The sequence below is a fragment of the Peromyscus eremicus genome, unplaced genomic scaffold (assembly GCF_949786415.1).
Source record: "Peromyscus eremicus unplaced genomic scaffold, PerEre_H2_v1 PerEre#2#chr22_unloc_1, whole genome shotgun sequence".
NCBI classification, from domain to species: domain Eukaryota; kingdom Metazoa; phylum Chordata; class Mammalia; order Rodentia; family Cricetidae; genus Peromyscus; species Peromyscus eremicus.
The window spans coordinates 1891684-1916737 of NW_026734286.1; the positions used below are offsets into that span (position 1 = coordinate 1891684).

The window sequence follows — 25054 nt, forward strand, 5'->3', positions numbered from 1 at the left end:
GACAAGCACCTATGGCTGAACAGGAAACATGGAACAGATCATTAAGGTCCAAGCACTTCAAGACAACTCTACAGTAGGGTACCTGGTGACCAAAAAGGCACTGAGAAATCATTCATGCCCACCCTATTGTGGAGCTTCCATCAACTGACTTAGGTTGACAAAATTACAAAACTCTCAAAGACCTGGTGCTACTGCTGTTTGAAACTGCTCTGGTCTTCCCTGGTTTCATCCACGAGGATTCCCAGACCCCCTCGAACTGCATCTACTATCTACTGCATGATCAAACTAAGCCTGGGTGAATTAGGGGGGCTTGTGAGCTATAGGTGGCAAGTTGTGGAACTGCCTGACCCCTTGGACAGACTTAATGACAACTGGCTCAAATCTTATGTTTTACTTTTTAGGCACTGGTGATGATAAGGTGACAGCAGAGGATCCCAGTGCTGTTGTTCCTGAAGTGACCCTACTAGACACTTGAAGGTGATGAGGGTGTTTCTGGCATGCACCAAGAAGATTACAGACCTCCCTGGGGAGCTGGTAGCTTTTGTTGAGTTTCTCTGTGGCTCCCCCAGCAGGCTTGACTTGCTTTAACCCACTTGGCTCCTTTCTTAAATTCAGTGGATCTCTTCTATTCTGTCCTACTGCCTTAAGGCAAGAAAATTACCTTCCACAAGTATAGCAGGTTGGGTATTGTGCATTGTGTTTTTTGTTTGTTTCTTTCTTTCTTTTGTTTTGTTTTGACATTAAAATTTTTATGCAGTCCTGCTCTCCTTGTAAAGTAACACTCAGGATTCGTGAGCTTTTTCTGGGTTGTATTGGAAGGTGATGAGAAAGCCACTTGTCCACTGTTTTGAACTTCAAATACTGCCCTTTGAGACTGCTTCAGCCAAAGAAAACACAAGGCCATGTCACTGCAGCAGTTTATTTAAATGCGAACAAAAGGCGACATTTCCAATTACCAAAACTTGTTCAAGGAACACGAAGACTCGCAGTGGGCCTAGTCAGGGCTATCACTTCTGGCACAAAAGTGTTTTCACTATGCTAGAGAAACAGTGTTAGAGCTTGGAATTCTCTGGCTGAATCAGTTTCTCATAGTTTGAGGAGTGGGTGTTAAAGGTAGCAGACAAGCAAAGGACTTGTGCCCAGCACCTAGGTCAAGATATCAGAAATGGTAAGAGGTTGTGTATCTAATTACCTCTGAAACAGACCCACAATTGTCACCTCCATGCAGTAGCACAGAAGAACCAGCTTAACGGAAAGGTGTATAAGGCTCTTATGGCAAAAGAGGCTCTCTCCAGGGCTCCTAGGCTCTACTGTATTCTCTGATGCTGGGAAAACGCTTTGCTCTTGAGCCAGCATCTCTGAGAAACTACAGGAAGCCAGAGTGACAAAGCAGTGACCAGGGTTGCAGCTCTTCAGCCCCTCTGCCCTCCTGAGCAGGCTATGCCAGGGAAGTGCCCAGTGCCCTCCTGGTCCCCTCTGCTTCAGCCCAGCAGGACAGATGAAGAGCCTCTATCTCCCTTTCTTAAGGGTCTTGGCAGGCTGGGCAGAACATCCTGCCAGCAGAGGAACAGTCCCCCTGTCTGGCCACATAGGTTACCTCTGTACCCTCCAATATAAGGACAACTCAGGCAATGTGCTCCTCTCCTTCTTGATCTGCAGAGCCATATTCCTACATCCTCCCTGGGTAAGGCAGGTTTCTCAGGGAGGTTAGGCCCCAGGCTTCCTATTATCCACACTGGATCCTGAAATTCCCATACATGTCAGGAACTTGGTGCTTCATCCTGCTTCCTAACTCCCCCACTTTAGCATGGGAGGAGGGGAAAATGGCAAATGCCTGCTCTTTCAGCTTCCTCTGCTGCCCAGGTGCAGCAGCCAGGGAGGCCCTGGAAGTGCCATAAGCTTTAACTGGTTTCCATATACCTCTCAGCCTCCAATATGGCTACATCACCAGAGAGTCTGCAAGGCCCAGGCCAGGAGGGAATCAAGGCATAGTTCCTTTGGGAAATCTCACTACTGAAGATTTTCTTGTTTTCTACCCTGCTTGGACACAGCCATCAACCCTTGGCACCTCAAACACAGTTATGACCATAGTAGATGGTGGTTTGAATAAGAGTGTCCCCCATACATGCATAGATTTGAATGCTAGGTGACCAAGGAGTGACACTGTTAGGAGGTATGGCCTTGTTGGAATATGTTTATATTTGTAGGAGGAAATATGTCACTGGGGTGGGCTTTGATGTTTCAGGTGCTAAAGCCAGACTCAGGGTCTCTCTTTCTGCTGTCTATAGATCTTGATGTAGAACTCTTTGCTCCATCTCCACCACTATGTCTGCCTTGGCACCATCTAGGTTTCCACTATGATAATAATAATGAACTAAACCTCTGAACCTACAAGCTAGCCCTAATTCAATGCTTTCCTTTATAAAAAGTTGCTGTGTTTATAGTGTCTCTTCAGAAATGGAAACCCTAAGACAGAGGCCAAAGAGCTTCCCCTTAGGTTAGTTTTCCATTTTTTTTGTTTTTGTTTTTGTTTTTTGTTTTTTGTTTTTTGTTTTTTGTTTTTTGTTTTTTGGAGACAGGGTTTCTCTGTGTAGCTTTGCGCCTTTTCCTGGAACTCACTTGGTAGCCCAGGCTGGCCTCGAACTCACAGAGATCCGCCTGGCTCTGCCTCCCGAGTGCTAGGATTAAAGGCGTGCGCCACCACCGCCCGGCTAGTTTTCCATTTTTTAACAATGATCTCTCAGCCACTCACCCAACCTGTAGAATCCTGCTGGCTTGCTTTCTCTTCCTGCTCTTAATGCTCTGTCCCTTTCTTTGCACATCCTATGTCCTGATTTATATAATAAGAATCTGAAGTTCCCTTGGCCACCCAAAGCATGGTCCTCCACCCACTTTATTTTCCTTCTCCCTGCTAGTTCTTCCCTTCCCAGCACAAATTGCAATTTATAGCCATGTTTAAGATTTTAATAGCCATCTCACTTACAGGAAGTACTTGCTTCGAATTTATAATCATCAGAACCTGTGTTGGTCCATTTCTCCTTATTCTTCCTGTAACTTAGGACTACACTAGCCAGTAAAGGAGCACAGTTTTGAGTCCCAGTTGTATCAGCTGTGGCCCTAGCTTCCAAGTAGAAAGAGGTGGGGGCCCTGTCCAGTCTTCAGTCAGTACACTGCTGTGGTTTCCTGGAGATTTTCAGATCATCAAAAGGCAAAGAAGAAAGGTGCTGAAAAAGAGAATGTAGAGGAACTGGTTTAGTGTCATGAGATGCCGCAGCAAGATCCCAGGAAAGCTGCTAGGCAGCGCTCTTCCCACCAGAGCTGAAGACCAACAGGGGACTCAGTCATACTGACTTCCCAGGTAGTGTGTGGTCTGAGTACAGCCAAGCTTCAAAGTTTCAGACAAGCTCTGCTAAAAATTATTCAGCATGGGCTAGGAGTGTCTAAGAGGTAACTCAATCTATTTGCCTACTTTTTGTGGCTATTTTGTGGGTGTAGAAGGGTAAGTATGAAATATTTGGCATAATTTAGTTTGTTTAGTTTTCCCATTATGTCACTCTGTCTGTCAGGATTCATTGTCAGGAAATTCCCTGAGTAGACCAGGCTGACCTCAGACTCCCATGGCTCTGCTGACATTTATCTTCTGAATGCTGCAATTAAAGGCATATGCCACCTGGCCCAACTGAATATTATTATGTATGTAAAATATCAGTTATCTCTTAACAAAAACAAACTCTATTCCCCCACCTAAAAAAAAATCCAAGACCAGGAAATGGGAGGTGTACATGTGTAGTTTCAGATATTTGGTGACGTTTAGTGCTGACATGTGCTGAGGCATGGTTCTTTGAGTTCTTACAGGCCTCACCACTTATTGTCTTCCATCTGATAGCTTCAGTGATTCACTCCTGTTGGATAGTACATATGTGGGCTCCTGAGGTGTTACCTGCTAAAGAAACTGACTAGGGCAAAAACCAGCTAAAGATGCCTCAGTTGGTGAGAAGCAATTCTGTTCTATCACAGCAGTTTCTTTGGGAATAGAGGTGTTAAGGGAGGACCTCATGTAGCTTAGGCTGGCCTTGACCTTTCTGCACAGATGGAGATCTTCGCTTTTTGATCCTCCTTCCTCCATTTCCCAAGTGCTGGAATAACACGTATATGTCACTTTATGTGGTGCTAGTAATTGAACCATATCCTAGGCAAGCACCGTGTCAACTGAGTCACATCTAAAACCTGACCACTGTTAAGTAGTGGGGTCTTTTCCCTAATAGAAGTGCCCATGTTATAGTTGGGAGGCCATGCCAGGCAGAGAATATATCTCTTAGAATCTCACACAGGTCTTGGGGGGCATCATCTTCCATAGTCAGCATCAGGGAGTTAGCAACAGCCTCACAAAGAGGATGAGATGCTGTTGATGTCCTACCCAGTTGCCAGGTCCACAGGTGTTCATTCATTGAGTATAGTGACATCTACTTGAGAACCAGCTTGGACCAGGAACTGCACCATGCTATGCTCCTGCATTTCCAAAGCCAGGTGCAGTGTAGTCTGTCCACTGGGCCTCCAGGACAGAAATAATGATATCAGCTATGAAGTTAAAGGGGCAATATACTGATCCTGTGCCCTGGAGATGGAGTTTCAACAGATTTGACACTATCAGGGGACTTGTGGCTGGACAAAAGGAGTCAGGTTGTGGACCAGGTAGCATCCTGGCTCCATTCTGTAGCAGTGATTCTATGAATCGTTGGTTCTTCTGCAATGTGGTGACTTGAAGACAGAAAACGCCTGGGGTGGACTAGGTTAAGGATAATTGTTTGCCATGTACTGGTCATTTTCTTCAAGAACCACCCTACCGTTCAGCCTCCAGGGACACCTGCCAACTCAATTCCACTAATCCCAAGACTATTAAAACACAACCTCCCACACCACCCTCAGATCTGAGAGGAAATGAACTTAAATGTTCAACCTTTCCAGTCATATTATTGACACTTTCATGTTTTGGGGGACAGACTGCTGAGTGACAGCCCCAAACTGTCTTCCAGTGTGCATATTCAACCTAGCCAACTCTAAACTGTACCTGCCTTCCAGTCCCAACTAGGTTTCTTACATAAGCTGTCTGGGGAACCCCCTGGCTCCAGGGTCTACACAGGGATCATTCCTTCCTTTATGCCCCATGGCTCTTGTTTTACTTTTGTTATCTCCCACTTGGTCTGGAATCTCCTTCCTTTTTCTAATTCTGCTTGTAATAGAGATTTAGATTCTAACTTTGTCCTTTGTCTCTTTTAAGTTTCTGTTCAAAGGTTCCTGACTCTGTGGCCTTCCCTGACCACCCTAGGGAAAAAAAATTAACCTCAATGTGCCAAAACCCAGTACCCCTGCATCTGCTATTCTATCACAGCACCCACTTCCCTTAAACACACATATAATTCATATAATTCATTTTGTAAATTTATTATTTTTCTCACTCTTCCTTGGTTTTCTTCACAGATGTACACTCCACCACTAGGACAATTTGTGGCACATAGAATGTGAGTTCATATAGTTGTTACTAAATATAATATCTTTAGGACAAGGTATAGACTTATATTGTGGAAATTTGATCCATTTAGTCAATTGGGGTGACTATCCCTATGGGGTGTGGTCTTTTCTGAGTACATGACCAGATAATAACTGAGGTGGAGGGTCACACACTCTCTCTAGGATGTAGAAGGTTTCTTGGTGCCATGGGTTGGTGAGCTTGTATGGAGCTTTCCCCGTCCTTCCATGGTGGACAAGGAGGCAATGGTACCACTTCATTCTGTATACATGAGTTTGTAATTCCCATTTCATCCCTTAGTAAATTATTGACCAGAATTCAATTGCATTTTACTTTACCTGGTGCCCATGTGACCTGACCCCAAATGGCCCTGCCAGGGCCCACTGCCCCACATGGCTAGGCCTAGGATTGCTAGCACACCTGCCATGATTTATTCTGTTACTGCTTATGAAAGGCCAGCAGATAACAGTTACCCTGGAGGATATACAGAATGTAAATGAGAACCTATTCATATGAAATAATAGTTTCCTATGGTATGCATTCAGCATATGTGAGGCAGATGTTGAATACGTGGTCCTCTAGTAACAAAATTACTTTAAATGACTGGAATCAATTAGTCTCAGCAGTATTAGAATATGGTCCTCAGTTAGAATGGAAAAGCTGGTTCAGTTAGAATGGAAAAGCTGGTTGAGGGAAGAAGCTAAGGCCCTTGAACAGCAAGGTGAGATTAGAGATTTTTAGATTTCCCAAGATCAATACATGATGAGGACCATCATGCTCATGTAAATAATTAGGCTACATAAACTAACTCATGTTTCTGAAAAGAATATTACAAGGTATTATACAAAACAGTCACTGACCCTATGCCATACAGCACCCTTAAATGCTTAGTATAAGATTCAAGAATCAGGAAAAAAGAACTGAGCCATTTATTAAAGTTACACAATGTTCAAAATAACCCTTCACTAACTTTTTGGGAAGACTGACTAAAGCTGAAATAGAATGATATCAGATCCAGAAGTTAGATGAGTGCTTTAGAATTAAAAAAAAAGATAATTGGACCTTTAAACATCAGATCAGCACCCATAGAAGAATGGACTTAAAACACTGTCAATATTGAGTCTCTTAATTATGGTGATGAGGCTTGGATAGGAGAGGTGATTTCCAAAGGCCTGAAGACACATCAAAACAGCAAGTGTTTTAATTGTGGTAAACCAGGCCATCTAAGAAGAAATTGTAGATAAGGAATTTCTAGAAACAATGTTTCTTCTAGGGATAATGCAAATAGAAGACCCCAACCTTCTGGATTATGTAGAAGATGTGGCAAAGGCTAACATTGGACCAATGAATGCAGATCAATAAGAGTCAAACAATGCAAACCTTTTCCATCAGGAAATGCCTTGGGGGGCCTCTCACAGGCCCCCATGTTGAATGTGGTCTAGTCATTCCCAGTTACAGTGGGGGAAATTCTTCCCTAGAACACTTAGAGGATGCAGAGCCTATTGTAATACACCATACTGCTCTGGATGATAGAACAGCTTTGGAAGATGAGTCAGAAATTCCAGGAGAAACCATGAAATGAATATTTTAGCAGACTTCTATAAATAATTAAAGACCAAAACAAAACAAAGGGTACAAGTAAGTGACATTGTAATTGAAGGTCTCTTGGACACAGGGGAAGATATGACTGTAATTTCACCAGAATCATGGCATCCAAATTGGCCTCTTCAGGAGGTAGATATTCAGTTTTTAGGGATTGGAACTCTATCTCAGGTAAAAACAAAGCATGAGTTGGGTTGAAGGACAGAGAGGAAAATTAAGGCCATAGATGGCTAAGATAGCAATGAATCTATGGGGTCATGATAGCAATGTAATACCTAGGTTAACATTCATCCAATCTCAAAAACAAATCATAAACGAATTCATGTTTCTGAAAAGAATATTATAAGGTACTATAAAAAACAGTCATTGACCATTTAGGCTGTACAAAAGCAGAGCACAACAGCTGTTCATCTCTCAGAGGTACCAACAGCCTACCTTTAAAATGGTTAACTTACAAACATGTCTGGGTTGGGCAATGGCCTATGACATCAGAGAAACTACAGGCCTTAAAACAGCTGGTTCAGGAGCAGCTAAACCTCAACATATTAATGAATCAATCAGGCCTTGGAATTCTCCTGTATTTGTTTTTAAAAAGAAATCTGGAAAATAGAGAATGCTAACAGATTTAAGAGCCATAAATAAAGTAATTCAGCTGATGGGCTCTCTATAGCCTGGAATTTCTTTGCCTTCTCTGTTACCTAAAGGATGGCCTATTATAGTTACTGACTTAAAAGACTGCTTCTTCACTATACCTCTATAAGAAAAGGATAGGAAAAAATTTAGTTTCACAGTGCATACTTATAATAATTCTCAGCCTGTTAAGAGATATCAAAGGAAGGTTCTCCCATGAGGAATGATAAATAGCCCCACCTGTGCCAATATTTTGTACAACAACTGTTGGAAATAATTCATATACAGTTTCCACAATCTATAATTTACCATTATATGGATGATATGTTATTAGATGATTCAAATGTAGCTACTTTAAAAAATGTTTGAAGAAGTAAAGAAAGTTTTGCCTAGTTAGGGGTTACAAATTGCTCCTGAAAAAATACAAAGAGGAAATTCTATTAATAACTTAGAATATAAAATATGTCTACAAAATTTTTGACTCCAAATGGTACAATTCAGAAGAGACTGATTACATACTCTTAATGACTTTCAAAGATTGCTAGGAGACATTGCCAATCTATGGCCCACTATTGGAGTAAAAAATTCAAAACTGAGTAATTTGTTTCAAACCTTAAAAGGTGACACATATTTAAATAGTCCCTGAGAATTATCAGGGGAAGCTGAGAGAAATTTGGCTTTGGTGGGAAAGAAATTATAGGATGCACATATGGATCATGTGGATCTGGAGCTTGACTGCATTCTGGTTATATTATCCTCTATGCACTCCTCTATAGGTATTTCAAAGCAGAAGAAAGATATTATCTTGAAATGGATATTTTTTTTACCACACAGAGTAAGAAATGAAAAACTTATATGGAAAAGTTTTCTGAGTTGATTCTAAAAGAAAAATTATGATTTTGTCAGTTGACAGGAATGGATCCAGTAGAAATTGTAGTACCTTTTATTAATGAGGAAATTTCCTCTTTATAGGCAAAAAATGAACATTGGCAAAGAGCTTACAGTGACTTTTTGAGAAAGATTAATAATTATCCCCAAAGCAAGAGACTTAAATTAATAAAAGGAACCAGTTGGGTCCTTCCTTACATTATATGGAGAACACCAATCTCTGGAGCCCCTATATTCCATAATGATGAGAATAAATCTGGTTCAAAGTCCTTATGACTCTATGCAGAAGTCAGAATTATATGCCATTCTCATGGTACTAATAAATTTTACAAAACCTCTCAATAAAGTTACTGACTCTCAATATGCAAAAACAATTGTTTTACACATTGAAACCACTGAACTTATTCCTAGTGAATTAGAATTAAGTTCATTATTTATACAATTACAGGAAATAAGTAGGAATAGGAATAATCCCATATACATAACGCACATCAGATCCCATAGGGGTCTGCCAGGTCCTCTAACAGAAGATAATGATGAAATTGACCAGTTACTAATGGAAAATATGCAGGAGGCCACAGGATTCCATAAAAAACCCATCATGTCAATAGCAAAGGTTTAAAAAAGGATTTTTCCATCACTTGGCAACAAGGCATGGATATTATAAAAAAAAAATCTACTTGTTCCTTGTACAACCAAACTCCATTACATATAATTACATATAGAAAGGAATTCAAAGGTATGCAAAGAAATAAAATTTGACAAATGGATATATTTCATTTTACAGAATTTGGAAAATTAAAATATGTACATCATACAATAGATTTGTTTTCAGTATTTCAATGGCCAATTGCTTTGAGTCTGAAAAGACTGATTCTGTAATTACACACCCATTAAAAGTCATAGTCATCATGGGAATATCCGTACAAATTAAGACTGACAATACTCCAGCATGTCTCTAATAAAATTAAACAATTTTTTATGTATTATAATATAAAGCATATTACAGATATACCACCAATCCAACAGGACAAACTATTGTAAAAAGATCTAATTGCATTTTAAAAGAAATGTGTAATAAAAAGTCCCCAGAGATGGACTATATAATGCCTTATTAACTTTAAATTTTCTAGATGCTAACAAGAAAGAAACAACAGCTGTGGAGAGACATTAGACAATAGAAAATACTGCTGAACTAAATCAACCTATATACTCTAAGGGCGTATTGATCTCAGAATGGAAACCAGCATATATGTTATATTGGGGAAGGGTTTTCACTTTTGTTTCCACAGGAGAAGAAAAGCTATGAATACCATTAAAATTAAGAAAGATTGGATTCAAGCAGGAGGAAACTCTTAACAAGGAGAAATAATAGTTCATCAACCAATATGACAAATCTACATATTGAAAGGAAAACTCACCAAATAAGGGTCAGGGCAGGATTCTGTTTTTGTCTTTGCAGGAAAATAGAAATACTCATCTTCAAGAAGTCAAAAGACCTGGATATCTAGACATTTAAAAAAGAATGAAATGTTATCCAGAAAAAAATTATCCAATAAGGAAAAATCTGACCTAATGGTACCAATATTCTCTACAAGATAAAATCTCTCTACATAAATATTAAAATCTTTTCACTTCTCTTAAAATTTATAGTCCTGACTTGATTAAAACTAAAGCTGGCTTTGGAATTGGAATACAGCACTCTCCTCTAAATCCAAACATGTTTAAAAAATCAGAATATCTATCTCATATTAGAAGAGCCACCCAACATGGGACAGAAAAAAACCAAAATCTAGGGATTATTATTGTCACAAATTTCTTTCCCCTCCTACTTATTTTGGACTCTTTAGAACCTTTATTTAGATACAGTACTATCTTAAAATTGAAATTTTCCCTTTTGATATTAATAATGTTTAAATTTTCCATAATGAACAATAAATTGTCCTCACAATGATCTCTGAAGTCTCCAAAAGGAAGATGGGGCCTGACAACAATGACTCTACCTGGTCCATAGTAGTGCCATTGAGCTAATAAACACCACTCAGAGACAGCCTTGGACTCCAAACTACTCTGGACAAATCAAGATGGCTGGCTGAGATGACTCACTATCCTACAGCACTCTAGCCAGAACTTCAGATAAGCTTTACCCATTACTCAGAGACTGGCTACAAATGTCACAACTAGTCCTCATGAGATTTAACTATTGTTTTAATATTTTAAAGGACCCCGTAGAGATACCTTCACTGCCCCCCTCGGACAGCAGAAAGTAATCCTAAAATATCAACACCCCTTCTCCCCAAAGAGTTTTGGTTTATCTTGGGGTTACGGATAACTGTCATCTATGAGGGGTTGTTGATAAATTATTATAGGGTCAAGAGTGGAACAATAACGATTAGACTCAGGAATCTCATTTGAAATAGAAACAAGGGGGATAGATATGATAGGATAATAATGTAGATTATTATATCTACTTATAAACTAAAAAAGCAACTATCAGTTTTAGATAATTTGCATTGGTATGGACTCTAGTATATTGATACAAATGTAAAATTATTTTTCTTTTCCTGTTTAAGATAATTTGTGTATTGATACAAATTCAAAATTATTCTTGTTATATTATATGTGTGTGTGTTTCTACTCCTGTTTAAAATACCTTTGCATATTGATACAAATGTAAAATTATTTTGTCATACTGTGTATATTGGTTCTACTTCTGTTTAGGATATTTTATATAATGATGCAAATTAAGGATACTTTTGTCATATTGTACTATACTATATTAAATATTAAAATATTTTTATATGTTGTCAAGATTTGGACGTCATTGTCCTTATACTGTACATTTGTTTAAAGATTATTTATTTTTGTAATATAAAGCTTTAGTCTATAAGCTATATAGGTTGAAATACTGAGCAAACAAGGACATACCCTCCTCCCTCAACAAGAAAAATGAAAACTGAATTGATTAGGGAATTTCTGTTTTTGGGGAGGAGTGGTCACTGGTACATTATCAATATTCTGGCTGGAGATCCAGGTGCCTGCATAAGGTCCCTGCTCATTCTGCCCACTCACAAAACAGTGGTGATGTCTGGTCTTTTGATTTGAACCTGCCTACAGGTTAAATGTAGCCTGCGAGTTAAGTTAGGAATTTGGAAAAGGGGACTGGAGCTTCCAGGACAGGTTGATTGAGAGTCTGTCCACTGCGGTGATGATAGTGGTGGTGGGGAACCAACTTCTTGTAGCTCCTGGGGAGGATCAAACTGAAGATCCTATCTCTGACAAGCCAGTTTGCTCATATGTCTTCATCCTCACAGATGTATGTGAATGGTTGGAGTTTGGCAGCTGCTAGCCTGGGAAAAGTTCTCCACATAGAGTCTCCACAGCTAGTGAAAAGACTCAGTGAGACAGAAAGTGACATAGGTCGAGTCTGCCTACCCCTCTTCTGCACTTTTTTTACCTTCAGGTTCCTTGTAGGTCCATTCACCAACGTTGAATCCAGGGCTGTAGGTGGTCAGTGTGCACAGATCCTGGTGCCCCTGTAAACACAGGCAGAAGATCAGAAGACCTCAGAAGATCTCTATGCTGGAGTCACACTCATTGTTGTCTGCTGCTATTTTTTTCCTTTCCACACATCCAAAATGCATGTAGCCCAGCATTGGATATGTGCACATGAGGTACTAACTCCATAATGTGCTGTATGCCTTTCTAGGTTTATGAATCCACCAAGCAGAACAGGCATCCCACTCTGAGCAGTTTTATTACCTGGATATATAGATACAGATGAAGAGAAGAAGCTAGAATAGTCCATTATGGCCAGAGCTTTGGATAGATGAGCACTCCCTAGTCCAGACTTCCACACCTATCCCCTAAAAGACACAGGCCTGAGAAGTGGCAGCCTGTCATTGGCCCTGCCCACAGACCTGCCCTTACTGGCACTTTCACATCCCTTTGTAATCACCCTGACTACTGCAGAAGTTTGGAAGTGTCTGGTTCCCAGTCTTAACTCACAGTTGCTTTGATTGTTTCATCCATTCATTCATTCTTCCTTTTTCTTTTTCTTTTCTTTCTTAGTTCCATGCATTTCATCATTCATTCTCTTAGTTCCTTATCTTTATTCATTTATTTATTCAACTATTTAAATAGCATATGTACTAAAATTGGAATGATATAGAAAAGATTAGCATTTCCCCTGCACTAGGAACACACACACACACACACACACACACACACACACACACAGAGACAGAGAGACAGAGAGACAGAGAGACAGGGGGAGACAGAGACAGAGAGACAGAGACAGAGAGAAACAGTGTGTGTGTGTGTGTGTGTGTGTGTGTGTATATATGTGTGTGTGTGTGTGTGTGTGTGTATATATATGTGTGTGTGTGTGTGTGTGTGTGTATATATATGTGTGTGTGTGTGTGTGTGTGTGTGTATTTTCTGCACAAGCTGCCATAGTAATATAGGCTATTGTGGAAATTTTTGTCTATATCACTGTCAGGTGTTTTCAAGTAAGTGCCTGTTTTTTGAGACTTGTGCCTGTCTTTAGAGAAGAGGTGATGGGCAAGTGGGCAGTGGTGACTTGGTGGTCAGGTGCACCATAAGTAGAAGCATCTGGAAGATGCTCAGAGCCAACAGGCCAGACCCATTTCTGCCAGTCCTGTACATGAACTGATATTTTCCAAGGCTCAAACCTTGACTGTTTTATGATTTCCAGGGATGCCTGTGGGCCATGGCAGGTACCCAGGAGCAAGCTGGTTGGTAGATGTTACTTCAGAACAAGAGTCTCAGGCATCACTCACATATCACCTGCCAAATTTGCCTAGGGAAAGCCCTGCTACTTCCTCATTTGAGTCTTCATCTCAGAGAGGGCTAGTTGTAATCCTCTAGATCTTGCCTAGTAACTTAAACTTGTGTAACCAGAATGTTCTCACAAAGATCTAGTTCTAGTAGCTTCTACTGCTGTTCTGTGTCTGTGGTCTGCCTTTGGCAAAGATCACAGAGCCACTCATTGCTCTAGCAAATCTCACAAGGGAAGGGGTAGAATACTCTCACCTCACCCTATTCCCTATGCTAAGTACAGCTGAAATAACAAGAGTCTATGCTAGGCTTCCATGTCTACAAAAATTCCCATGCCATTGGGTCTGATGTCTCTTGGTTTGTATATTTGTTTTTTGTCTTTTGTTTTGAGACAAGTTCTTACTTTGTAGTGCTGCTGTATTCTAACTCCCTGAGTAAACCAAGGCTGCCTCAGACTTGTACAATTCTGCCTTTGTATGACTTCTCAGTACTAGAATTAAAAGAAATCTACCATGTCTGGCTTGATGTCACTTATAAGGGAAATATTGAAAGCAATTATATCATAAAATCATAGTTGACAATTTTTATTTAAACACATTTTTTAAACTTTTCACAAATTTATTTTTTTCTTTCATTTTTCTTTATTAAGAAGTTTTCTACTCACTCCACATACTATCCACAGATCACCCCTCCTCCCTCCTCCCACCCCCAGCCCTCTTTCCCAAGCCACCCCGCATCCCCACATCCCCCAAATCGAGGTCTCCCAAGTGGAGTCAGCAGAGCCCAGCACACTGAGCCTAGGCAGGTCCAAGCCCCTTCCCACTGCACCAAGGCTGTGCAAGGTGTCACACCACAGGCACAGGGTTCCAGAAGCCTGCCCATAGACCAAGGACAGATCCGAATCCCCCTGCCTAGGTGCCCCCCAAACAGTTGGAGCCAAACAACCGTCTTCCATATCCAGAGGGCCTAGCCAGTCCCATGGGGGCTCTGTAGCCACCAGTCCACAGTTCATGGGTGTCCACTAGTGTAGCCGGTTATCTCTGCATATCCCCCCATCATGGTCTCGACGTCCCTCGCCTACAGTATCTCTCCTCTCTCTCATCAATTGGATTCCCGGAGCTCAGCCTGGTGCCTGGCCGTGGATCTCTGTATCTGCCTCCATTAGTCACTGGACAAAGCCTCTATGATGACAGCTAGGTTTTTTGCTAGGCTGGTCACTAGAGGAGACTAGTCCAGGCACCCTCTGAACCACTGCCAGCAGACGAAGGTGGGGTCAACCTTGTGGATTCCTGAGAGCCTCCCCAACACCTTGTCTCTTCCTATTCCCATGATGTCCTCATCTATCATGGTATCTTCCTCCCTGCCCTCCCACTCTGTCCCTGTTCTAGCTTGACCCTCCCATTTCCCTATGTTCTCATCCCCCCACTTCTCGCCCTCTGCCACCCCCCACACCCAGTCCACTCATGTAGATCTCATCCACTTCTCCTTCACAGGGTCATCCATGTGTCCCTCCTAGGGTCTTTCCCTGTTGGCTAGCCTCTCTGGCGTTGCAGGTTGCAGTCTGGCCATCCCTTCCCTTACATTTAGTATCCACTTATGAGTGAGTACATACTATGTTTGTTCTTCTGAGTCTGGGTTACCTCACTCAAGATGATATTTTCTAGTTCCATCCATTTGCCTGCAAATTTCATGATATCATTGTTTTTTACTGCTGAGTAGTACTCTATTGTGTATATTTGCCATATTTTCTTTATCCATTCTTCAGTTGAGGGGCATCTAGGTTGTTTCCAGGTTCTTGCTATTACAAATAATGCTGATATGAACATAGTTGAGCATGTGTACTGGTGGTAAGATTGAGCATTCCTTGGGCATATGCCCAAGAGTGGTATATCTGGGTCTTGAGGAAGACTTATTCCCAATTTTCTGAGAAACCGCCATACTGATTTCCAGAGTTGCTGTACAAGTTTGCATTCCCACCAACAGTGGAGGAGTGTTCTCCTTGCTTCACATCCTCTCCAACATAAGCTGTCTTCAGTGTTTTTGATCTTAGCCATTCTGACAGGTGTAAGATGGTATCTCAGAGTTGTTTTTATTTGCATTTTCCTGATGGTTAAGGATGTTGAGCAATTCCTTAAATGTCTTTCAGCCATTTGAGATTCTTCTGCTGAGAATTCTCTGTTAAGCTCTGTAGCCCATTTTTTTAATTGGATTGTTCAGTATTTTGATGTCTAGCTTTTTGAGTTCTTTATTTATTTTGGAGATCAGCCCACTGTCAGATGTGGGGTTGGTGAAGGTCTTTTCCCATTCTGTAGGCTGTCATTTGGTCTTATTGACCTTGTCCTTTACTCTACAAAACTTCTCAGTTTCAGGAGGTCCCATTTATTAATTGTCACTCTCAGTGTCTGTGCTACTGGTATTATATTTAGGTAGTGGTCTCCTGTGCCAATTTGTTCCAGAGTACTTCCTACTTTCTCTTCTAACGAGTTCAGTGTAACTGGATTTATGTTGAGATATTTGATCCACTTGGACTTGAGTTTTGTGCATGGCAACAGATATGGATCTATTTGCAATCTTCTGCATGTTGACATCCAGTTATGCCAGCACCATTTGTTGAAGATGCTTTCTTTTTTCCATGGTACAGTTTTGGCTTCCTTGTCTAAAATCATATGTTCATAGGTGTGTGGATTAATGTCAGGATCTTCAATTTGATTTCATTGGTCTACATGTCAGCTTTTATGCCAGTACCAAACTGTTTTTATTACTATAGCTCTATAGTAGAGCTTGAGGTCAGGGATCATGATGCCTCCAGAGATTGCTTTATTGTACAGGATTCTTTTAGCTATCCTAGGTTTTTTGTTTTTCCATATAAAGTTAAGTATTATTCTTTCCAAGTCTGTGAAGAATTGTGTTGGTATTTTGATGGGGATTGCATTGAATCTGTATATTGCTTTTGGTAAGATTTTCATTTTTACTATGTTGATTCTGCCTATCCATGAGCATGGAAGAGCTTTCCATTTTCTGATATCTTCTTCAATTTCTTTCTTCAGAGACTTAAAGTTCTTATCATACAAGTCTGTCACTTGCTTAGTTAGAGTTACCCCAAGATATTTTATATTATTTGTGGCTATTGTAAAGGGTGATATTTCTCTGATTTCTTTCTCAGCCTATTTGTCATTTGTATATAGGAGGGGCTACTGATTTTTTTGAGTTAATCTTGTATCCTGCCACCTTACTGAAGGAGTTTATCAGCTGTAGGGGTTTCCTGGTAGAATTTTTGGGATCCCTTATGTATACTATCATATTGTCTGCATGTAATGAAAGTTTTACTTCTTCCTTTCCAATTTGTATCCCCTTGGTCTCCTTATGTTGTCTTATTGCTCTAGCTAGAACTTCAAGTACTATATTGAATAAGTATGGGAGACTGGACAGCCTTGTCGTGTTCCTGATTTTAGTGGAATCGTTTTGAGTTTCTCTCCATTTAATTTGATGTTGACTGTCAGCTAAACACATTTTGATTAATATATATATATACATACATACACACACACACACATATATATATATATTTATATATACATATACATCCCCATGATCTGATAAATTATCAGATTCTAGCAAGGGAAGTAGTTAAAGAGAGCATATCCTCTTTAAAGGTGATATTTTATACAACATAAACTGACTGTTTTATACAGATTTCCAAGTTGCTAGTACATAATTAATAGTTAATTGACATCTAGAACTACATCTAAATGTATCTGGGAACTTCTCTACACTCAAGTACATAGATGTCTGTTAGAATTTACTACAGATATGCATAATGCCAACTCCCCTATTATTCATCTTTAGAGGACATCCCAGGGCAAGGCATGAGGCTCCAGGATATCCAGAAAATTATCATTATGTCATGTGACTTTGTCATATAACTCTTTATGCATATCCACTTTAGGACCCATTACAACTAAAAGTGATAATGGTCATATTTATATTAGAAATTTATTTTTAAATGTTATTATTTTTTCTAATATCCCTTACTATTCATTATGGACCATGATCAAATACTTAATTGGAAAATTTAAATTATAAAAACATAGGTATATACACATGCTTAACTTTCCAATTACTATGCTATATTTAGTTATGCTAACTTTAATTTCTCACTTTAAAGGATAATGCTTCATCTCTTTCACAAAAAGCATGTTGACTTAAAGGAGACACAAGTATATGTTGAAGATCTAGAAAATAATCAATGGTAAGTGCTTGATGTTCTTTTCACATCAGGATGATGTTATGCTTGAGTCTTTTCAGAAATTTAACCAAGTCACAGGTTGTCACCCACTTCAATGCATCTGAAATGGACAGTATCCCAGAGACCACCAGTCAAATGAAATGTGTAAAGATAGTCGACAAACCCATCATGACCAGGCACCCCAATGAAAGAGTAAAAAGATGCCTTGGGGAGGCCTCAGTATTTTAAATCATTAAGCCAAAACTTTGGTGAAACAACAAGGATACAATAACGCCTACCCCTCAAAAATGATGTTGTTATGTTTACTGACTGTATTGCATGTTAATTCTCAGCCTACCAATGCAGAATCCAATGCCTTTTATCAGGGGGGATAAAAGACACACCTGTAACAGGGGACAGAATGATATTGTTTCCCATGCTTAGACAACTTTCCCTCTGGTAAACCACTGTCTTTGGAATGAAACTTTTTTGTTCATTTGTTTTGTTTCATTTGTGAAAATACTATTACACTGCCCTTCCTGTTGGTTATAAAGGCTTATGTAGGATAGGCCATATTATGCCCATTTTCCTCAGTAAACTTTTGCAATTGATCATAAGAATGAAGAGAGATTTTTCTGAAAATTACGTTGTTTTTTTCAATCTATTGGATTGTGTGATTGTTGCAGCTACAATGGCTTTTGTCTTGCCTATCTGAGTAACAGTTACTAGGATATAAAGACAGTCTTAAAAGTGGCCTGTATGATTATTAAAACTATTAATATTACAGCCTTATTATAGCTCTTACAATCTTTCTGCCTACTCTTCTGAGATGTTTTCTGAGCCACAGATGCAGGAGCTATGATGTAGATGTATCCACTGAGGCTAGGTTCTACATGATCTTCTGATTTCTGCATGTGTCGAACTGTGGTTTTCTGTGATGGTCTCAATTTTGTATAAAGAGAAAATTTTTCAATGAGGGATGATAAATACACTTACCTGAAGATATCATTTTGCATTAAGAAATTAATATGATATTTCAGGAATCAGGTAGAACATTGATGTAAAATTCAACTGCTCATGTAAAATGTGTGATGGATAATACTGATGGTATAATTGATGGTACATAGAATTGCTGACAAGACACCACAGTGTATGAGACTGGGAGAATATTTTCACAGAGATTCAAATAATGTTTGAAGAGACATCCTTACTATGGAGATTATAATTCTGTGAGTTGGGGTTCCAGACTGAGTGAAAAGGAGCAAGTGAGATACACTGGTCCCAATTGTGTACAAAATGTGACTTGATGCCTTTCAGACTTGCAACCTGGCATTCCCAGCAATGCTGGAATGGCTGTATACTCTTACCTCTGAGCCCAAGTGAACTTTTCTATCTTATTATCTTGTTTTTACTCAAAAATTCAAACATGTATTCCTTTTTTTAAAAAACAATTCTCATACCATACATCCTGACTGTAACTTCACCTCCTTCTACTCTTTACAGTTCCCTACTATTCTCACCTCTCACCCAGATTCACTCCTCATTTTGTCTTCATCCAGAAAAGAGTAAGCTTCCCAGGGATATCAACCAAATATGGCACAAGATAAAATAAGACCAGACATATACCCTCACATCAAAACTGGGTGAGGCAACCCAGTAGGAGAAAAAAGGGTCCCAAAGGCAGGCAAAAGAGTAAGATCAAAAAGCTAACAAACATAACCTGTAAGCAGAAGTCCTAGAGTAGACTCATGTATGCTTCATGATTGAGGATTCAGTCTCTGTGAGCACCATGAGCCCAGCTTACTTGATTCTAAAGGCTGTGCTCTCTCAATGTCCATTATTCTTCTTGCGCCTACATTCCTACTTGCCCTCTCTCTCAGAGTTCACTGTGTCCTGGGTGGAGGGACCAAATGGAGACCTCAACCCTGGGCCATCTCTCTCCCTCTGCCTACTGTTTTACTGTGGGCCTCTGCTTCCCCTCTCATTAGCTGTTGTAGGCATCCTCTCTGATGATGACTGGACTATGCATTTGATTATTTGGTTTGATAATGGCTAGTTTCTTTAGTTCTTTATTTATTTTGGATATTAGTGCTCTGTCAGGTGTAGAGTTTGTGAAAATCTTTTCCCATTCTTAGGTTGCCTGGTTTTCTGAATGATAGTGACCTTTGCATTACAGAAGCTTTTCAGTTTCATGAGGTCCTACTTATAAAATTTTTTATCTTAGTGCCTGAACAGTGTTCTGTTTAGGAAGTTGTCTACTATGACAACTCATTCAGAGCTGTTCCCCACTTGCTTTCTTATGAGGTTCAGTGTATCTGGTTTCATTTGGAGGTTTTTGATCCACTTGGACATGATTTTTCTGCAAAGTAATATATATGGATCTATTTGTATTCTCCTACGTGCTGATATCCAGTTAGGCCATTAACATTTGTTGAAGATGCTTCCTGTCTCCATTTTGTATTTCTGGTTTCTTTATCAAAAATCAGATGTCCATAGGCATGTGGATTTATGTTTGGGACATCAGTTCAATTCCATTGACCAACATGTCTGTGTTTATGCCAATATCATGTTTTTACTACTATGCCTCTCTAGTACAATTTGAAATCAGAGACAGTGATACCTCCAGAAGTTCTCTGATTGTTCAGGATCATTTTAACTATCCTGTTTTGTTTTGTTATTTTTCATAGGAAGTTGAGTGTTGTCCTTTCAAGTTCTGTAGAGAATTGTGTTGGGATTTTGTTGAGTATTACATTGATTCTGTGGCTTCCTTTTAGTAATATGGCCATTTGTAGTATGTTAATCCTCCTAATCCATGAACATGGGAGTTGTTTCCATCTTCTAATATTTCTTTCTTCAAATCTTGGAAGATTTCTCATACAAGTCTTTCAATTACTTGGGTAGTTATCCTAAGATATTTTATATCATTTGTAGCTCCTACAGATGGTCTTCTTTTCCTTATTTCTTTCTCAGTTTTTGTGATTTGTATATATGGGTGCTCTGATTATTTTGTGTGTGTCTTAATCTTGTTATCACCCAGTTGAAGGTCTTTATCAGCTGTAAGAGTTCCCTGGTAAAGGCTTAGCTGTCCCCCATGGGAGAATGTACCCTGTTGGAGGAGGGGATGAGAGGTGAGGGGAAGGCAAGGGGGAGCAGGAGAAGGGATGAGAGGGGCACTTGTGGTTGGTATATAAAATGAATAAAAAATGAAAGAATTCCCTGGTAAAATGTTTGTGGTCACTTATGTAAAGTATCATATCATCTGAAAATACCAATTCTTTGACTTCTTTGTTTTCAATTTGTATCCCCTTGATCTCCTTCAGTTTTCTTATTGCTCTAGCTAGAAAGCAAAGTTCTATATTGAATAGATATGGAAAGAGTAGACAGTCTTGTCTTGGTTCAAACACAACAGTCACCTAGTGTTCTGAGGCTTCCACATTAGGAGTATGGTGTTTGAACCAGTTGGGAATAGATTAATTGCTGGAAGCCAACCTTAGCAGCTGAACCACATATCATCTAACGCCAATGACCTTAGGTGGGCTGCAGTTCTATCTCTTCTCCAATGTGAACCACAATCAGGTTCAAGATACATGCTTCTTGGTTCCTATAGCCACTCAATCAGCAGCTCAGAAGCACTAGAACAACATTTGTCTGCAGGCTTTGAACTTTCACAACAGTTATCCACTGTGCCTTCTTTGGTCTAATTGGTTGGAACAATGTCACATGACCCTACCTACCAGCAAAGGAAGCTAGGGGAAACTGAGTGATTTTTTTTTTTTTTTTTTTTTTTTTGGTTTTTCGAGACAGGGTTTCTCTGTATAGCTTTGCGCCTTTCCTGAAACTCGCTTTGGAGACCAGGCTGGCCTCGAACTCACAGAGATCCACCTGCCTCTGCCTCCCGAGTGCTGGGATTAAAGGCATGCGCCACCACCGCCCAGCGTGATATTTTTTTAAGAAGGAAGAAATATGCAAGAATGGTAATGGTGTATCTGTCAGAGTATTTACTAAGTATGATAATCACACAAGAAAAGGCTGTGGGAGACCACTTCCTTCTGGTATTTCTGAAAATTATGAATAAATATCTACTCCTACAGAGGACCTGAAAACTGTTGCTCTCTTTTGAACTGTAGCCTTCTGGATTACGTGTGTGTGTGAGTGTGTGTGTGTGTGTGTGTGTGTGTGTGTGTGTGTGTGTGTGTGTGCGTTTCTGTTTCTGTATGTGAAACAAAGGCAGAAACAGACAGACAGAGACTTGTGGAAATTAACTATTACCAGATTATATGAAGGCACTTGGTTCTACAGGTGCACACCTTTGCTTTGTATTTAAGCAGTCTAAACAGCAACAGTCTTAATTTTAATGAGAGTTTCTAGTACACATTACTTTCTAAAATACCCCATCTGTGTGGTAGCATATAAACCTATGTGCCACTGCATGAGCTAGGTTACTGGAAAGAAATAATTTTATACTGGAGAATCATAGTAAGCACTTTAATCAGCTATAATTAAACACAATGGAATTGTGCCTAGCTGATAGAATGCAATGTGAGAGATTAGAAATTGTGATTTTTTTTTCAGGGTTAGTGTAATGAGGCCTTTCTCAAGCTCCTCTGCCTGGCAGCATGAGCCATTTAAGCCTAAGAATCATCTTCAACACTATGGCTGCTGTCTGTCCTGTGAAATCTTTTTAAAGTGTTTCATTTTCTCTCCTCAGCTATTGTCGTGCATGCCCATTAACTTCCAGCTGTATTGATCTTCCATCACAGTTTCTTTTAGTTGATAATCTTCCTTTGTAACTATCTTTACAGATTTAAACTCTTTTAAAGTCTTCCATATAGATCAAGCATCACCTAGAGAGAATGCTAGACAGCTTTCCTTTTGGAAACAAGCTCAGAAAAGTTGTGATTTTAGTGCCTAGAGTATAAAAGGCCTCAACACAAATTAACAGTTGGGAGAGTGGAGGTCTCAAGGGGTAAAAAGTTGCAAAAGCAGGTAAAGTCTTGTGTGACTGTAACACCACTGCACTTACAGAGTGGTGGGAGGTAGACACAGGGAAAAACATGAACTCTGGTGCAGCTGTCTGAAGCAGTGAATGAGATCATTTCCAGTTTAACGGAGATGACTGACACCTGACGTCATGGCTGCCACATGGTCACAGGAGCAAGTGCACTCCTGCACACATAGATGGAAAACAAGAATACTATTTCTATAATGTGTAAATTTTTTAATACTTTGACCTTTAGGGTTTTTTACAAAGCAGTTATTTGCTATAAAGAAAAAAAAATCATCTTTTTCTTTATGTATGTGACATATAAAAGTAGATAAAATTTTAGTGAAATGAAAATGGCCAATTCTTTACAAGGCTCTATATAAAAAAAATCTAAGTTTGTTGTCATATGACATGAATTGCTTAGAACACATCTTGGACAGGACTATCAAAAAGGAGCCAAGTATATTTAAATGCATATGAAGAATATATTCCTTAAAAAAGAACCAAGGATCTGAAGGACCTGAAGAATATCAAAGACCTTATTTCATGAGGAGAAATTGTATTTAAGGAGCCAGGGGCCTTATACTATCTTAGGAAGTATAGAGCTTTGAAGCAATGCTACTTTCAGATAACAGCCATGGACACCTAGCTCACACTCAGTGTCATCTCTTGGCATGTATCAACTATTATAATTTTGTTTAAAATGGCAAGATACACAATTACAAAATCCTAAGATGCCCTAAAATAGCTTTCTAGCTCATTGCTACTGACATCTTGGCCATAATCTTTTATGCCCACATTCTATTATTGAGACAATAGCTCTTTACTAGCACTTTGCATGAGAATACAATTGTGAAAGAAAAATGACAGAACTTGTATGTACATAAAGTTGGAAATGTATAAGAATGGCAAAGGTCTTGATAACCTATAAAATGGGATATAAATTTCTATGCTGTATGACTTTCTGATTGAAAATATTTACTCAAACTGTATTTGTCTGCTCTATTCTCACCACAAATGTGTTAATGTCTAAGATTGTAATTTAGCACTGGTCTGTCATTTCAACTTTAAGTTGGATGTAACTAGACAACATTTATGTTTGTTTCTATAATTCTCTCCTTTAAAAATATCTTTAACATTTTTTTGTTGCAAAGTCTAACACAATTCAAAATTTACATAACAATAATTGCCGCCACTTAAAATATATTCCCCAGAAACATTAAAAATTAAGCAATCTTCAGCAAATATCTAATTGTGTACTGCATCTCCTGAGATACACCTCATCCTCTGGAAAGAAATGAGAGGCACAACAAACTGCATTAAGACTTAATATCTACTGAAGAATGTTCAATTGACTACATATAATTTATGAAAACATTTCAGAAATCATACTGATTTTGTTTCCTTTCTTGTGAACAGGTTCCTTTCTTAGGTTCCTGTTAATTTGTACCCTAAAAAACCATTTAAAGCCAAGACTTAATTTTCAGAAGTCTTTTAAATTACTTACATAAGGAGAAACTAGATTAGAGAATTTCTATTTCTTCAGACAAGTGAAATAATTTATATAAAGTACCTTGATTAAACAGTTGTATAATTACTGCAAACAATTCTTCATGAACTAAGAGAAGACTGTAAGACTAAAGTTCTCTTTGCAAAACTGAAATTAAAGAACCCATTTTTTCTACGTCTTGTGTGATATGCTTTACTAAGATACTATAGACCACTTTACTTACCGCTGCACAAGGATTGTGTCCTGTCTTTTGGGAGAAAAGATGCCTAGTACCTTGTGTAGTTCCCAGCATATGACAAGCACTGAATACATGCTGAGGAAATAAATTCTGGTTTTAAAAACTGAGCTTTGTGATTGAAACTTTAAAGTGTTGTTCATCATCAGGCTGCATTTATTTAACAATCAAATCTATCCCTTATCAGGATGGAACATACAGGAAGATTAATTTTTCCTTATACTGGACAGTGTTCTGTCTGAAGAAATGCCACCAGAGTACTGGGCAGCAAAGATGAAATCCAAATGATCAAGATTAAATTGTTGTAGTGGCCACCTGAAAATAAACCATTAGTTCTAATCTCACTACTGTATCTGTTAGACTATTTTAAACCCTGGAGAAGAAAGAAAGCAGTTTTTATGTATCTCCATTAGTAGGCATCCTTCATGGAATTGTGCTTAGCAGAAATAGAAATTAAGGTGTGAAGGAATTAAAATATTAAAAGAAAACTTCACTAAGTCAGAGGCATTTGGGAGACAAACAGGAAATCAGTACAATGGTGGATAGAAGTTCTGAAATTGGTCAATGGATGATGGAATATAAGTTTTTCCTCTTGCACAAGTTTACTCAAGATTGTCAATGAAGAAGATAATCCATGTAAAAATGTTACAGAC

The 25054-nt window shown here is 39.1% G+C and overlaps 1 long non-coding RNA gene and 1 pseudogene across 1 annotated transcript; one reads left to right on the forward strand and one right to left on the reverse strand.

Annotated features, from left to right (window-relative positions):
* Window positions 1–2642: 2642 nt before the first annotated feature.
* LOC131900455 (uncharacterized) lies at window positions 2643–12189 on the reverse strand. The gene is made up of 3 exons (XR_009376245.1): window positions 12105–12189; window positions 10069–10154; window positions 2643–3224 (listed from the first exon to the last, which is right to left on the reverse strand). It is a non-coding gene; the product is annotated as an uncharacterized LOC131900455 (long non-coding RNA).
* Window positions 12190–12777: 588 nt separating this feature from the next.
* LOC131900849 (U6 spliceosomal RNA) lies at window positions 12778–12858 on the forward strand (annotated as a pseudogene).
* The last annotated feature ends 12196 nt before the right edge of the window (window positions 12859–25054 follow it).